Consider the following 16,273-nt stretch of genomic DNA (forward strand, 5'->3'; position numbering starts at 1 on the left):
TTTTATTCCTCTTGCCTCCGGCCTTTTTTATAGACCACACCTTCCTAAGTGTTATTTACTCGCTCTATCAGTAGCCACAAGCTGTAAATGCCATTCTGAAAATGTTCTGCGTCTTATTAACGGCCGCGCAGCAGAGTGCTGTAATTCGCTGTGCTTTGCTCTTATTGGAGGCAAGGGATCCAAGCAGGAACCTGTTTGTCCTTGACATAAAATAAAGATCTGAACCAGTAATATATTTGCTGTTTCTCCTCCTTTATTGTTTTGCTGTGTTTGCCCTCGGGCAATTATAGCAGAAGAGTCGTGTTTCTCAATCACTCAGCAGCACTGTACATAAAACCGTTTTATATCTTCCATCCCCCCACACAGCCTCACCCCAAACCCTTCCTCTTCCGCCGCAGTGGGAAGGATGAGTAATAAAAAGGAGAGAGCAACTTGTCAGCGTTAAAAGATTATGTGTTTTGCCCCCTCCAAAGGAAGAGAGTAGTGTTTACAGGCTTGAGTGGGTGCTCGCTAGGCCGAGGCTGAGGCTGATTGCACTAGAGTACCCTGTCAGCCAGTGATTTGTCATGTACTTTATCATCCTTGTCACTCTGCAGAGCGTTGTCATAGGTAACATTCCCGCCTGCCCCCTCCCCGCTCTGTGCTTTGTACCCAGTCAGTGTAGGAAATTTGTATTTACTTTGGGGGAGTGTAATTTGTTCCTCATGGATAATATGACCCTTAGCGGAGCCGGATCACGGGTTAGTTGAAGTGATATTTTCCGGTAATGGTAGTCGTACATCATGGCTGTCAGGCCGGGTTAGGAGGCGAGCACATTACAGCTCCATTTTAGCACTGCAGGCATCTGGGATTATTTTCCATAACCAAGTATGACATGACTGCTCTGCGGAGTGCATTAAATTTTTACTAGCTTTTTTCCCTCCCCCGGCAACTTCTGTGGCTTTTCCCCCCGCTCTGGGTCTCGGGGCTGCCACGGTGATGGATACCCTCCAAGTCCCAGCAGCACTGGCCAAGGTTAGCGGGTGTCACAGACCTACACCGCTCCCCTCCATCCAATAACCGGCAAATCCCTGCTCCCACCGAGGGGTGCGCACCGCCCACCGCTCTGTGTTGCAGCAAACCGAGGGCCTCCGCTCACCGCCGCAAAAGCACAATAGGATTATTCTGCTTTTACACTTCAGTTATCAAGTTTGTGTGAATGTGCAAATACAAGTTTAGCAGTTTTCACCAAAAGGAGCAGCAACAAAAGACAGACGGAGGTTTGGACAGCATCCTTGAGCGGATCGTGTTTGCGCGCGGCGGCTGCTCTCCAGAGCTTCTGATGGCTTTTCTGTTCTTTGCTCCGCTAATTTTGATTCCACTCTCCTTGGCAGCAAGGTCAGCAGTGTAAATGCCACCTCTTGCCATTGACAAATGGTCACCCCCCTGTCTGATAATCACTGAGGTCTCAGAGGTGGACGAGCAGGCGGAGCTCATTAGGGCGCCACAGATGAGAAATTAATGTGGAGATTCCAGGCCTGGCAGAAAGCCGCAATGATGGGCCTCGGGTGGGGGGGGGTGGAGGAGGTGGCGGTGTGTGCTGGGGGCTGGATGGATGGACCCTGTCTAATGGATGACCAGGTCAGCAGGCAGCATCACTCCCTAGACAGACATACGCACACGCCGTCCCACCCGCTACCTCCCCTCCTCTTAGCGCCTGTCACCTCACCCACCCCGCCCACAGCTAGTTCTGATGGACTTTACACTCCACGATTTAGCGTCGCTATGCACGTGCTAAACGTGCTAAACATTTCTTTTGTCGACATGTTTTTCCTGCTGTGTAATGTCCCTCTTACCTTATTTTCTGTAACACATTTTTGTAAATGAGACAAATCTAGAACGTAGAGAAACGAGCCGGCGCTAATGTTATTAATGGAGCACAGCCAGTGAGACTTACAGAGCTGTGATAGTGAACTGAGAGTCAGCAGTATGGCTAGCCTCTGGGGTTCGCCCCCCCTTCATTCTCCTTTACAGTCACTGTGACCCATTTACAGTAGCTCCACATCCTCCTCATTGTCCCAGCAGGTAAATCCTCATTCTGTCACAGCGTCATCTCCTGCTAGCATTCACAGCCTCTGAGGTGGACAGGATCAGCACGTCATTAATGTTGGGATCTGTGAAAGCCAATTTTTACATCATTGTAAGTGTGTAGCTTTGCAACCTTTAGAGTCAGAGCACAGAGTACGAGCTGGAAATGTTTTTCGTTTGTCAGAAGCTTTTAAAGTCCACAATTCAAAGTAGTTCCCCTGAAAGCTTCCAGCTTATTCAGGAGAAAAATGATCTAAACCTACGTGGCTGCATCGCCGTTGCCTTTTCGATTGCCTCCCGATGCTTTGTGATTGCTAATAGTGTGTCGGTTTTGGTGTCGAAACACAGAACTGTAGATGGTTTGACTCTTACCTTGAGATGCGATATTATACAAGCCCTAATGTGTGTTACACTTGCCTCTAGAGTGCTCAACCTCCCCATTCATTTATGGCCAACAATAAAATGTAATAATGCACACGTTTGAATAGGACAAGGTTGCCAAGTCCTTGAAATTGAATGGGGGAAAAACAGTCACAGCAGTGAATCATGTTTCTAAGGCAATGATTCAATTCCCAGTGCAAGCTGAGAACACAGGGGATGGAAAATAATTCTATCAGCAACAAAAACCATAAATATGCTGTTTGACTGAGATGTTTACTCCTGTGGAAAGAAAAAGCCATTTCCATCTTTCCTGACCTGGAAAAGAAAAATCTCTCAGGCAAATTGTGTCCATATATCAAAGACTTTATGAGATTGTCCTCATACAAAGAGGCTTTAGAGTGGAAACACAACCCCAGTTAAAGAAATATCAAGTCCAGTCTATATTTAAGGATAAGCATAATGAGGCGCTTATTTCCCACTGTTTCGCTTTTGCACACATGATATAACAGAGAGATTCTTTATCAGCAGAGTAGAGAAGGCGTATTATTCTTGGTAAATGATTGAACTGCTTTTATAACCATCTGTTAAACCCCTCATTAGCTCTCCCCATATTTCTAATAGTTGCACTAATGTTGTTTAAGCAGCGTTATTAAAACTGGCCTTAGCTCCGAGTTAAAAATAGCCAAACATGTCGAGTCAAACTCAATTACATACATTTTTAACATCATTGACCTTCCCAATTACGAACCTGCTCCATATGGTGCCATTTATCAGCTGCCGCGATGCTAACAAAACAGAGGGCAGCTAGGCAGAAGCGTGCGCGGTGCTGCGCATGCAGAGCCTTCTGGGTCGTGTTGGGCTGGATGATCAAGAGCAAGCAGTGCCCCGACTCCTCAGGTGTCTGTGCTCATCTCTATTTATGAGGCAGTGTTGCCAGTTACCGTGTTTAATAAAACATGGAGCAAGACCTTGGGTTCAAACCAGCGTCTCTGGAAACAGGCTGCTTATGAAAAAAAACATCGGTTGTTATGCAGGAAATCAGTTTTTCTCACATTCGCTCTTCATCCCTCACTGTCTCCCTGTGAGAGCGGCTTCTCCAGCACACCAAGGTTAAACTTTCTCAGCGCACTGGGTGAATGTCAGTCAAAGTCTGGCTCACCTGCACGTAAGCCCCCCCAACAACTGGGCCGGTGACTCCCCCCCTCTGCCCCGTTATTGCCCTTTTGTCAAGCCGGTGATTTCTGCAGAATTGACTGGCTCTCTGCGCTGTGCACATCAGGATCAGCTCACAGGAAGTGGAATCTTCCCGGCTATGTAAGGCAGGCGGGTTGTCATATGTCAAGTCCTGTGATATTTGTACCAAATGAACAAGGCTGCAGATTAAAACCACCGTTTTACTGTTATCTGCTTAATACATCAGTAACAGTTGTTAGCTCGGTGTCCAGCAGTGCTTTTAACTGTGCAGGAGATGTTTTCTAGAATCACCTTCAGTGCTGCTGTCACGGCGGGGTGCGATGATGAGGTGGACCCAGAAGCAGACACGGTGGAGACAAAACTAAGGCTACATTCACTCTGCAGGTCTTAATGCTCAATTCCAATTTTTTTGTCTGCTCGTTCACACTACAAATAAAATGCGACAGCAAACGCGCTCTAGTGTGAACGCTCAAAGCGGCCGCATGCGCAAAAGAAGACGTCACACACAACGCGCTCTGTTTAGACCCAGAACAAACAGTAAGTTTGACTGATGGCCCTTAATATAAAGACTTCGGACTTTACGTTTCCCGATTTTTGCTTTAAGTTATTTTGTTATTTACATAATAATGTAAATAACCTAATAATGATCCTTATTGCTGTTTTAGAGGAGCTGTGCTTCAAAGGATAGCTACAGATTTCTGTCAGAATCTGCAGATTATACAGTACAAAGAAAATGTTCACGTTTCTCCAACGTTGCCTTCCCAACATCTACACTGGATGGCCAGGAAGCGTTCACGATGTCTTCTCGGGCGCTGATAATCAGCGTCTGTCTTGTGTCAGTGACGTAAAAGACGGATTTAATGCGACATGACCATCAAGCAGCAGTCGCTTTCTAAAACATCGGATATGTATCGGTTTCAGCACCACATACGAAAGTGACCCAGATCGGATTTGAAAATATCAGATTTGTGCCGTTCACACTGTCAGACCATGATCGGATAGATGGGTCGCAAAGGGTCAAAAAAATCGGATTTGATGCGCTTTCACCTGCAGTGTGAACGTAGCCTAAGTTTCAAAAATAAGACTAATAACACAAATAAATAAAACAAGGCTCAACTATGAACTAAACTATGACTTTTTAAACTACGACCCTAACAAGGGAAACAAGGCGGTACGTAGGCAGACGCCGTGACGCTGGGGACTTAAATACACACGTGAGGTACACTGAAAAAAATATGTTGTTGGATTTACTTAATTCAATGGTGGACATTTGTTGCACACAGATGTTTTGCTTTGGCAGCAACTTAAACAATTGAGTTAAATTAACACAATTTATTCATGTTCAATAAACCTGTGCAATTTGTGTTGATAAAATGTGACTTAAACATGTTTTGATGAAGTAATTTGAGCTCTTGAAATATTTTAATCCTTCACAATTTTCTCACTTTATCCCAACACCATTCAATAACTTTTACCCAATACTACTTGGTCACTTAAATGCTACATGTTATCTTCAAATTACATTTTGCTATTATATTCTAGCATCAAATACACAATTTTCAAATGGAGGCCTTATAACAGATTGTATTGTTCTCTTCCAAGATGGTTGCTGGCATCCACCAGTAACCTTTCAAAACAAAATGTCTAATTTCACTGCATTGACAGTAGGTAAAGAATTAAACTGACATTACTCCTCCACTGAATCTACATAAATCAACAGTTAAATAATGTCAGTTCTTCCGTGTTCTCTGGAATCAATCACAGCAAAGAAATTAGACTCTTTCTTTTGAAAAATGTTGGGAAAGAACAAATCAAAACATTCTATTTAAGGCCTCTGACGTCAAGATTCAGTTAAACAACAATTATAACTAAACAATTTGAGGTAATGTTAGTTTCCATTAACATTAAATTAGGTTACTGAATTGGCAAACACCTTCCTATTAACATTACCCATTTTACCCCAATAACTAAAGAAATTAGCACCTGCAGGTCAAAACCTTTATTCAAGAGATGCAAAAATAACATTGATACAGTGACTGTCAAAAATTACGGCACTGATCATACTGTGACATCTTGGTTCAAAACAGCACACTTAGAAATATTCAACGTTCTTTACTTCAACTGAATGAAACTGAAAATACCATTTCACACGACCCATATGGGATATTTAGACTGTATAACTGTTCATGCTACATCTCTTCACTAGTAAAAGAAAGAAAAAATACAAAGAGAAATTTAAAAATGCTGCCAAAATGCTGTACAGAGCAAAAGGAAAAACAAACAACAACAACAAAAACGGCTCGTCCTCATGGCAGTTGCAGAGTTTATAAAAATGAACCCTGCGATCCGTTTCTGGAATTGAGCTTCAAAATGCAGCAGAACAAGTGTGAGATTTAAATGTCCTCTCACCTAGAGCTGATCAGCTTGCATGCATAACAGTGAGCTTTCCTTGCAGGAGCAGTTTTGTCTCAGTTGTGAGCTTTTCTTGAGAGCTGAGTTGCATCCAACTCCATTACCACCCTTTGAATCACCTCAAAAGTGTAGCAGAGTTGTGATGGGTAACTCATATTGAAGGAATAAAAAAGGTCCAAACAGCATGGCTACTGCAAAGGTCACGTTATCCAGATCTTGAAGAACTACTATACCCTCGATGATGATGCCAACATCAGAAAAGTCATTGCCTGCCGCATCTCTGGAGACAGATGTTCATTGTGGTTTTCTCAATCTGTGCAGTGGCCTCAGTCAAGTCCTGGTTAAACACAAAACATTTCTTTAAGATTCCTTTTTAAACTCATCTCTTTTGAATCTACCAGTTCTAATGTTAGAGTAATTTAAACCAATGCAAGCAACATAGTAAATAGCTATAGCCAAAGAGTTGCCTGCCATGCTGCCATTCATGGTCTAACAGAGTTTCTAAGACAGAGTGAAAAACATAATAATTTCAAATGCTTTACATTAGTTTTTGTTAGAAAGACACCGGCCCATCAGAAATCCAGGTTTTGTCACTCAGAAGATGTTAGAATTTAGACTTTCAGCCCCACAATTTGGTTAGCTGTTGGTCTTTTTTTTTTTTTCAAACAAAAGCTAATGTAAATACTGGTGGGATTTTCCTTTGTTCACTAGAATGACAAATTTAAAGTTTTTTCACACTGATGTGACCCCTAATATAGGGGGGTGGGGCCTCAAGGGGGGGCGGCCGAGTTCACTACCAGGCCTCATGTGAACTTCAAATTATTAAAGAGGACTACTGGTCCTAACCAGTCCAATGAGGATCAAGTGGATAACTAAATGCATTTTTAAATGTTGCAAAGCCACAATCTACTCATAAAACACTCACCATGAACTCCTGCACCAAGATGTTGCAATTGTCTTTCACACAGATGCGGAGCACTTTGATGAGGGACTCCGAGCATTAATGTCATCCTAAAGTATTATAACAAAGAAAACAGAGATTTGTGAACTTTTCAGTAGCACAGAAGAAAATGATCCCAGACAAAAACTCTTGACTTTTTAAACCAGTCAACATGCAACACCAGCATCTACAAAGAAATATCAAAAGTTTCTGTTTGACATCAACTTTATGGATATATAGTTTCCAGAACATTTATTTTTTTAAAAAGATAAATTTTTCTCAGTGGGCCAGTAAATGCATAACGAAAATTATGGCATCCTTTCGGTGGAATCAGTACTCACGGGTAATAGTTGACTGTTTCAATGGATGCAGCATAAAAATCTTTTACTGACCTAATGCAATACATATACACTTTGTAGTTAAAGAATTTTAAAGTTCTTACTGTCATCATGGCAGCTACATCCTTTAGCTTTGTGCACTGTTCCCCCGATCACTTTGCAAACACTTTCAGCAGACTGTCAGAGAGAAACTCAGCTCCGTCAGAAACCTTGACTGTATGCATGGTTGGGATGCACTGGAATGCTGCATTTCATCTAAAATGACATAAAATTATTTTGAAATAACAGCAGGCACTGTGCTTGGTTAATCAGTAATGTTTTGTTGAATAAAAACTGTGTTTCCAGATCTTATGGGATTAAAAAAATCCAAAGATGTTTGTTTCTGATTTGCAACCCAAGAACCCACAAGTTACAACCTCATTTCAGTTCAAGTGTGCATTAATGTGAGTCCAGTAATCACCTTTCTGACAATACATACAGGTTAAACCTATGGCAGATTTTGGATTTCTCAGTTGTATTAATAGGGTGGTCTATTTGAGTATGCATGCACCTAATAATTATAAAAAACCTATTATAATTAAGTTACAGAAACCTTAAGCGAAAATAGAATATACTTTCTTACCATAACACCTTGAACCCACAATCCATCAGCTGACTCCTGGTGAAATGCAGAATAGAGGTCGTCTCTCAATGTGCAGCAAAAAAAAACAAAAACAAAAGGACAGCAGGTGAGGGCAGGAGGGGTAGGGATGTAAGCTAGCATAATGCCGCTGATGATATTAGCTAAAGCTGTTCAATGTCCAAAATCTCACTAACACCACGGTGCAGTAAATACACAATGTAACTGAAGAGTCAGTTGTCAAATCTATTCACACAGAAAACCAAATTATGTTATGAGTGCCTCGTAATTAGGTTTAATGTGATATTACGGCTCTTGTGCCAAAGACAAATTCAAATGAAAAAGCGCCAATTCTTTGACAACAGATAAAACAGCAAATCAGCTAACGGCTCTTTTTTAGCATGTTACATGGCGGCACTCTAGACGTTTAACTACATTTGGCTGAAATATGGTAAATATTAATTCAAAAAATCAAGACATACCAAAAAACGTAGAGTTGGCTGCTCGACTTGACTGAGATGGATGCATTTTTTAAACCACGATCCAAAGCCCGCGAGATGAAATCACGCGTGGTTTCACGAGATTTAACGTTGCTATCTTATTGACTTACTTCACCTGAACATGATATGAACAATTTAATACACCCTTTCTGCATATCATGTAGTTTTTACACTATATAGTTACATTTATCTTTAAAACATGAGGCAATTGCGTTAAATACATGCAAGATGCTTACATAAATCCAAGAGATGGCCAGTCCCTTTTTTTCAGTGTAATCATGGGGACACAGCTGACTGGAGTGAAACATAATGACAACACAGGCGAGAGTAACGCTAAATACAACGAGCAAAGAATACCAGACTCTTTCAAAATAAAACAGGAAGCATAATAAGACGCAGACATGAAACATGACAGGTGGACACACTGAACAACAAGGGGAACCTACCACGGGCATAGCTGAGAGTCCACTGAGGACGAGAACATGTAGTGAACACAAACAGAGAAACAGAGTAACCTAAACTAAACCCGTAACTCAAAGCAACCTGATAAGCCTCCGTACAATATGCCTACAAATACAATAACCTCAAAATGCTGGGTCGCACACCCAGCCCGTGACAATTGTACAGCGATATTTAGTCTGGCTAGCATCTTTCGAGTAGCCGCATTTGTAGTCATGGACTTGAGATTATTATACACCACAGAAATGCCTGTATTGCAAATCTCCCAAGCAAACAGCTGCTGTAGAGGGCCATAACTCTAATATCCTGCTGTGTATTTCACCACAGGGAGTGAGTCACTACAGAAGTAGATCCTTAATGAGGGAAATAGAAAGCAAGCCTGTCATAATGACAGCGACGTCCCAGCATGCATGGCGGCAGCCACAAACAATCTTAATGACACGAGGGGCTCTGAAGAGAGGCTGTATGCTGTCGGCTCCTGGGCTCGGCCCGGCTCCCTAACCCCTCCCACATCCTTTGCTTTAAACCGCCACCACCGCATTGCTTGTTAGAGGCAGTGTAATTAGGTGGCTGAGCTTGTTGCGAGTAGCCCAGGTCACAGAGGCATGTCCAACCCTTGTCCTGATTGCTCCTCGGGGAATTATTGACAAAACACAAGGAACATTGCATGTTGGGCTCTAATTATGTGTACAAGACATAGATGGCCCCGGGGAAATTAAATGAAATTCCCCAGCTTGATGGGTCCTCCACACTCATGGGATCCATTCTGTTTCTTATTAAGCTCAGCCATTGTCTGCTTTTATGAGGCAGCTATGTGGAGCTCGGCACCAGCTAAATGCTTTTAAGTGTCTCTCTCTTCACAGTGGCAATACATCAATGACTCACGGTGGAAAATTGCCTGTCGATTTTGATCTACGCCGAAGAGCATGAGCAATAAACCAGCAAATATATTTAACTAATGCTCGCTAATATCGTAAATGTAGGGTGTGAATTGGAGCACCTGCGTGGTGTTTCATTGTGTAATCAGATTCTTTTCGCTGCAGCTTTGTGTGGACACATCCAAACACCTCTAATTCCTGTGCTCCAGATACTGGACAGGAATTGATAGTCTCCTGCTTGTGCAAATGAAGTGATAAGGGGGTCTCACCCAGATTACACAAGGCCTAAGTGGCACAGAGAAAGCTTATGGAGATGAATGAATTCATGAGGCTGCCTGACAGATTCTTAAGAAGCTATGTAATAAGGGATAAATCAAACAGCTACCATTTTGCCTCTGAATGATTTCAAATTAAAGGGAGATGGCAGACCTCCCAGGGGTGTTTGAGCTTGGCTATAGAACTGTGGCTGACCCCCCTCTGTTTTTCTCTATCATTAAAACACCCTAATGACTGATGTAAAGAAAAGAGTTTGCATACGCTGTAAATAAACAATCCCTCTTGAGTCAGCGCAGCAGGACGTTAGTGGTCTTTGACTGTGGGGCAGGCCTGATCCCAGAGGTCCGATCATTCTCACCAGCATTCATAGTTCACTGTATGATGTTATAAGATGAAGCATCATTTGGATCTTGTTATCTCTTATGGTTAGAAAGTGATAAATTGACTGCACTTGTATATAATGCTTTGAGAGTCGTGTAAACACGTGTAGTCCACATATTTTTTAAGAATTGCACCCGTGTGGCAGTGCAGGATTTCAAAATAAAATTAGCAGGTCCAACTAAATATAACTCTAATCAAAAAGTAACTTCCAAAAACTTAAACAACAAGTGGACACAACTCGCAAACTGAGCTATGGGTCACTTTTATAGTGGTTTGGCCAAACCATTGACACACAATAGGGGGGAACAAAAACAAACACCAGTACTAAGCACAGATAACATGCGTAAACCGAAAACACCCCTGTTCCTGATAAGCACATGTTAGTGCTGCTGAGCAGGCATGTTGTTGTCTTTCGCCCAGACAGGAAACAGCCGCACCAGGTAACTCAGAGAGAAACTTGGTTAATATGACACAAAACATTTTTAGAAAAACCACACAATGCTACGATGCACACGCCTCATAATATCAGTAAATGATTAATGAATTCTATCAGTGAAGCAACTGCAAACCAAACCAAGTGAATAATGTGTGGCTGATGACATCACAAGCGTCTTACTCGGGAGCAGGGATCAAACCGCCAACCCACTCTTCCACCTGAGTCACTAGCACAGTCAATAACAGTAACAGACCAAAGATTTGACACCGTTCAGACGTAACACTGTGACCTCCTGCCTAATATTGTGTTGGCCCCATGTTTGCTACCAAAACAGCCCCGATCCACGAGACCCCTGAAGCTGTGCTGTGGTGTCTGACACAAAGATTGTCAGACCGTGCGGAAATGTGTGTGGTGGACCCAGGAGCGAACACAAGCGAGGATGCAGGAGTGGAGTTAAACAAAAGCGAGCCTTTTATTCTGGCTGATGAAAGGAACAAAACAGAGTGAGGGCAGCATAAGAGTAATAGTTAAACAGAAACCTAAACTGGACATAAACTAAGGCAAAGCTATGGCTGGAGATACGGAACACAGGGGGTGGTAACACAGACGACGCGACGCAGACTGTATGAAACACAGAGACTAAATACACATGAGGGATGATCAGGGGAAGTGACCACACATGGGAACGCAGCTGACACACATGAACTTAACGACAGGACAGGAGGAGTAAAACTGAATACACTGACAGTGAATGCAGGCCTTCAAAGTAAAACAGGAAACATGAGACATGAACCGGGGAGACGTAGTACAGGGGGAGGTGACATAACTGACAGCATGAACTTGACAGTACAAGACACACAGACATAAACACACGAAGGGCAAGGGAGACGTAATGCAGGGGTGATATATACAAATGGCTGGACTACCTTAGAGAACCTAAACAAATAATAAACATCAAAATAGGCTAAGCATAACACACTGGGTCACATGACCCAGGACCATGACAAAGATGTTAGCAACAGATCCTTCAAGTTTTGAGGGGGGGCCTCCACAGATCCCACAGACGCTTGACCGGATTGATATCCAGGAAATTTGGAGCCCAAGTCAACACCTGAAACTCATCGTTGAGCTCGTGAAAGGGCGTACATGAGGGGTCTCCAACTCCAGGCCTCGAGGGCCGGTGTCCTGCAGGTTTTAGATGTGTCCTTGATCCAACACAGCTGATTTAAATGGCTAAATTAGCTCCTCAACATGTCCTGAGGTTCTCCAGAGGTCTGGTAACGAACTAATCGTGTGACTCAGGTGAGTTGACCAACAGTTATATCTAAAACCTGCAGGACACCGGCCCTCGAGGCCTGGAGATGGAGACCCCTGGTGTACATGGTCTGCAGTAATGATTGGGTAGGTGGTATGTGTCAGAGTAACATCCCAGCACTGCCTCTGCTGGCTTACCTTCTTCCCATAGCAAATCCTGGTGTTAGATGTTCCCCAGGTAAGCGATGCACACATACCTGGCCATCCATGTGATATAAAATATATATAAAAGAAAATGTCACTCATCAGAGCGGGCCACCTTCTTTCATTGCTCCACGGTCTGGTTCTGATGCTCATGTGTAAATATTTGGTGCATCTGCCGCCCATGAAGCTGTCGCACTTTTGATCGATAACTGGGAGAACTGCAGATTTGAAGATGCTCTGACCCATAGAAATTTGTCACATTTGCTCCAATCCTTACACTTTTTCCTGCTTCTAACACATCAAATTTCAGGACAAAATGTTCGCTTGCTTCCTAACACAGTCACAGGTGCCATGACGAAGACATAATCAGTGTTTTTCACTTCACCCATCAGTGGACATAGTGTTGTGCCTGATCTGTCCCTACATGTCCAGTCTGTCATTACAGGGTTCTATACGTGGCCTCAGCCAGCAGCATATATATAGGTCAGATCTTCCTGTGAAATTCCCACTGTGACCACCCGCCATCGATTGCTCTTATGAAGGTCTGTAAGAGCAGACACCAAAGCTTCGGAAAAAACCAGGTCTTACAGGAAAATGTCAGGTCACCTCATTGATACGACCCACATCGCAACAGCTCTCAGGTCAATCAAGCACGGGTCAGCCCTGTATTAGCCCATTCCTCCCAGTCCCACATCCCTGTGGCTACGCAGGCAGCTAGCTGGCTAGTACAGCGAGCGCGTGCGCACTCGAAATGTTACCGAGACCAGCATTCATAGAATAATTGGCAGAAGATGCAGATGCGCTGCAATCCGAGGCCAGAGAAAAGAATGTGATGTGTTCCGAATGGCAAGTGGAGGTGAGTCATCCTGACACTGCTGGCCCTAATGATATTTCTGCTTGGCAATGCTCCACAGCCAGGGGAGGGAGACGGGATGTCAGCGTGCAAACTAATGTCTGGATGGCATTTGCTGTTAGCTGTCATGTGTCGGCTTGAGTTATGTGCTTTAGCATCTACAGTTGCAGCCCAGACACCAATTTCATGATGTTAATCAGCGCCGGGCCGTGTCTACCCTCGCTTTCCTAAATCCGCCCCCGCGTCCTCATACATAGAAACATGTCACCAGAGTCCACAAAGCACATGCTCGCAAGCGAGCTCACATGTCAGCCATGAAGTCGTAGGCATGCAGTTCTAAATAACTAAAAGACGTGCCCTTTGGGTGGTGAGATAGCTCATTACCTATGAGCGACCTTCCATCTGCACTCATGGCTGCTCTGGGAGCCATTATGATTATGATGGAAATCTCACAAGCCATTACTGGGAGACAGCGCAGGGCTCACTGCAGACACACTAATGGACTCATTTGTAATTGGGAGAGAGGGAAATGACTGTGAGCTAGCAGTGGCTTTGTTTGATGGAGTATGGGGGAGCGCATTCTAGATGTGACAAATGAAATGGGTTAGTTGTATGTGAACTAAACTCTCGTTTCCTGGATCACTGCATACGTGTGCACGCTTCTAAACATCGCCGTCCTCCGTTTCCTGCCTCGACTTCCAGGAGTCTGGTCATATTATCCTTTGATGAAGGTGGAGCAGAGCTGAGAGTTTAAGGATGATGATGTGCAGGAGCAGTTATTGAAGAATCCGTTTCTTACAGATGATGGTGGTGTTGAAACTGGCTGGTTGGGGATCGCTGGGTCTTTGTAGATCTTGAGATTTAATGGTAAAACACTTACCCCTCAGTAGGGCTGGGCCATATCATACCATTCACAGTATCGTTGACCAACACAGTATAATGTTGGTCAACGATAAGAAAATGAAATATGGCGATAGAATATGGGTAAAACACGCATGCGCAGTGCCTTTGTTTACATACGCACATGGCGGCGACGCAGAATAAGAAGGGCGAAAGCGGATCATTGAATGAAACGATGAACCTGAACTGGTTTGTAAAAATGCTGCAGCTTCACTGGTGTGGAACTGGTTTAGCTTTTGTCCGTCAGATACACAACAAAGCACTATTTTTGGTAGCGCATGCTAGCGGGCCGTCGTTATTACCGTGATTTTTGGAAAATACGGCGCACTTAAAATCAATCCTTTGATTTTTCTGAAAGTCGACAGAGCCCCTTATAATCCCGTGTGCCTTATGTATGAACTCTGGTTGTGTTTACTGACCTCGAAACGATTTTATGTGCACGGCGCTCGAAAATCTGTCAAATGTTTTAGTACGACTTTGCTGAGCTACGAAGCCGCACCGCTTGATGGATTGTTGGAGTATTACGGCTGTCGTAGGCTGTCAGCGAGGAATTTGCATTTTCTCTGTTACATTTTTATATAACTTTAATGCAGATAAAAAACAGCTGCTTGTTTAAGTGAAAATACATTGTTTTGGTTTTTTTTGCACTAATAAAGTTGAGGAGTTGTAAAGTATTTTGTCTCGTGTCAATTATATCGTCAGTTATATCGTTATCGCAAATTTTCAAATGATATCGTGATAAATATTTTTGGTCATATCGCCCTGCTCTACCCTCAGCACGTTGTTCATGTATGACTAAAGGACAGGAGGAGCACAGGACTGGGTTCACCTATAAGATTAATGTGCTTGTCATGGTGTTTTTCTGGTATTTGCCTGTTTTGGTAATTATTCTGCGAGCAAACGTGACGGTTACACTACATTATGTTCTTCAACCCATAACTCGCAACTTTTTCACATTTGATTCCAGCAGCATCGGGAAAGTTGTTGCTGATTATTTCCTATTCTCTTTATTTTTTTAATTACTTGAAATTCCTTGTTTTGTTTTTTATTTTCTCCCCTTGCATTGTCCACACGACGTTGCTCTGCAGATTAGTTGTGATTTGCTTGTTATCCCCCCAAATCCCAGGGGATTAGGATAGCCATAAGTGCCATTGTGGCAAAACATAAGCTCTGCATGTGTTTAGAACAATAAACGTTTTAAAAACTGAGGAAATGACTCTTTTAGGAAATGAAAAAAGTTTTGGGCAAGTAGCATGGAGTAATGACGATTTAAGCCAAATATGTTCAGAAAAAGCCACATTTTATTCTTTATTTCATTCCAAATACAAGGAATGACTAAAATAACATGAAACATGTCAAATAATGTAGTAAATGTATTAATGTTACAACCCAAGAAGTTTTTGATAAGTATAATATGACCTGTAGGCCTGTGAGATGGACTGGAACACCTCTGTTATGATAAGATGCTGTTATGGTGTTGGTGGCATTTGAACCCACAGCTCTTTGCTGGTGAGCCAACATATCAAACTGGTTTTATGATGGCGGGAGCCAGATTGCTGATTCAGCACGTTTTCATAGAAGCCATGATTTACTTAGCAGTGACATCATCTTGTTGTTTAATGATGTTGTATTCAGGTGAACAAGTGCGCTTCTGCAGAATGCATTAAGTTCTGCATGGCGGGTTGTTAGTCCATGTCCTACATCTTAAACCAACAGGACATTTCACTGCATGTTTATACGAGGGAGCCCCCCCAGCAGGAGCCTGACGGCTGCAAATCAGGGAGAGATGGGAGGAGGTTATGTGGGGGGAGGGTAGCTAATAAGATTGCCCCGACCTGTGTGATTTATAGATTCATTTGTGTGCTTGTTTAGAAACCTGATCTGCATTATTCATGTCGAGAGAGGAGCAGTACTGAGGACATTAGCTGGTTAACCTCTGCTTAGGTTAGGCCACATTATTTTAATAGCCATTGCGGGGGCAGGCCTCTCAACCCCGCTCTCAGAGCGAGCGAGGGGGAAGAGGAAGGAGGACCAGGGAGGAAGAGCAAAGCACAGCTCATTTATTCCAACCACGGGAACAGGTGGGACCGTGGCATTATTATTCAATTACATCTGTTAACGGTAAACAATGCACAGCGCTTTAATGCTCACAAGAGAAGGATAATTGGTAACCGAATGCCG

This window comes from Diplotaxodon limnothrissa, linkage group LG10 (assembly GCF_057381915.1).
Source record: "Diplotaxodon limnothrissa isolate DT_005_m linkage group LG10, D_limnothrissa_male_GT1.1, whole genome shotgun sequence".
In the NCBI taxonomy this organism is placed as follows: domain Eukaryota; kingdom Metazoa; phylum Chordata; class Actinopteri; order Cichliformes; family Cichlidae; genus Diplotaxodon; species Diplotaxodon limnothrissa.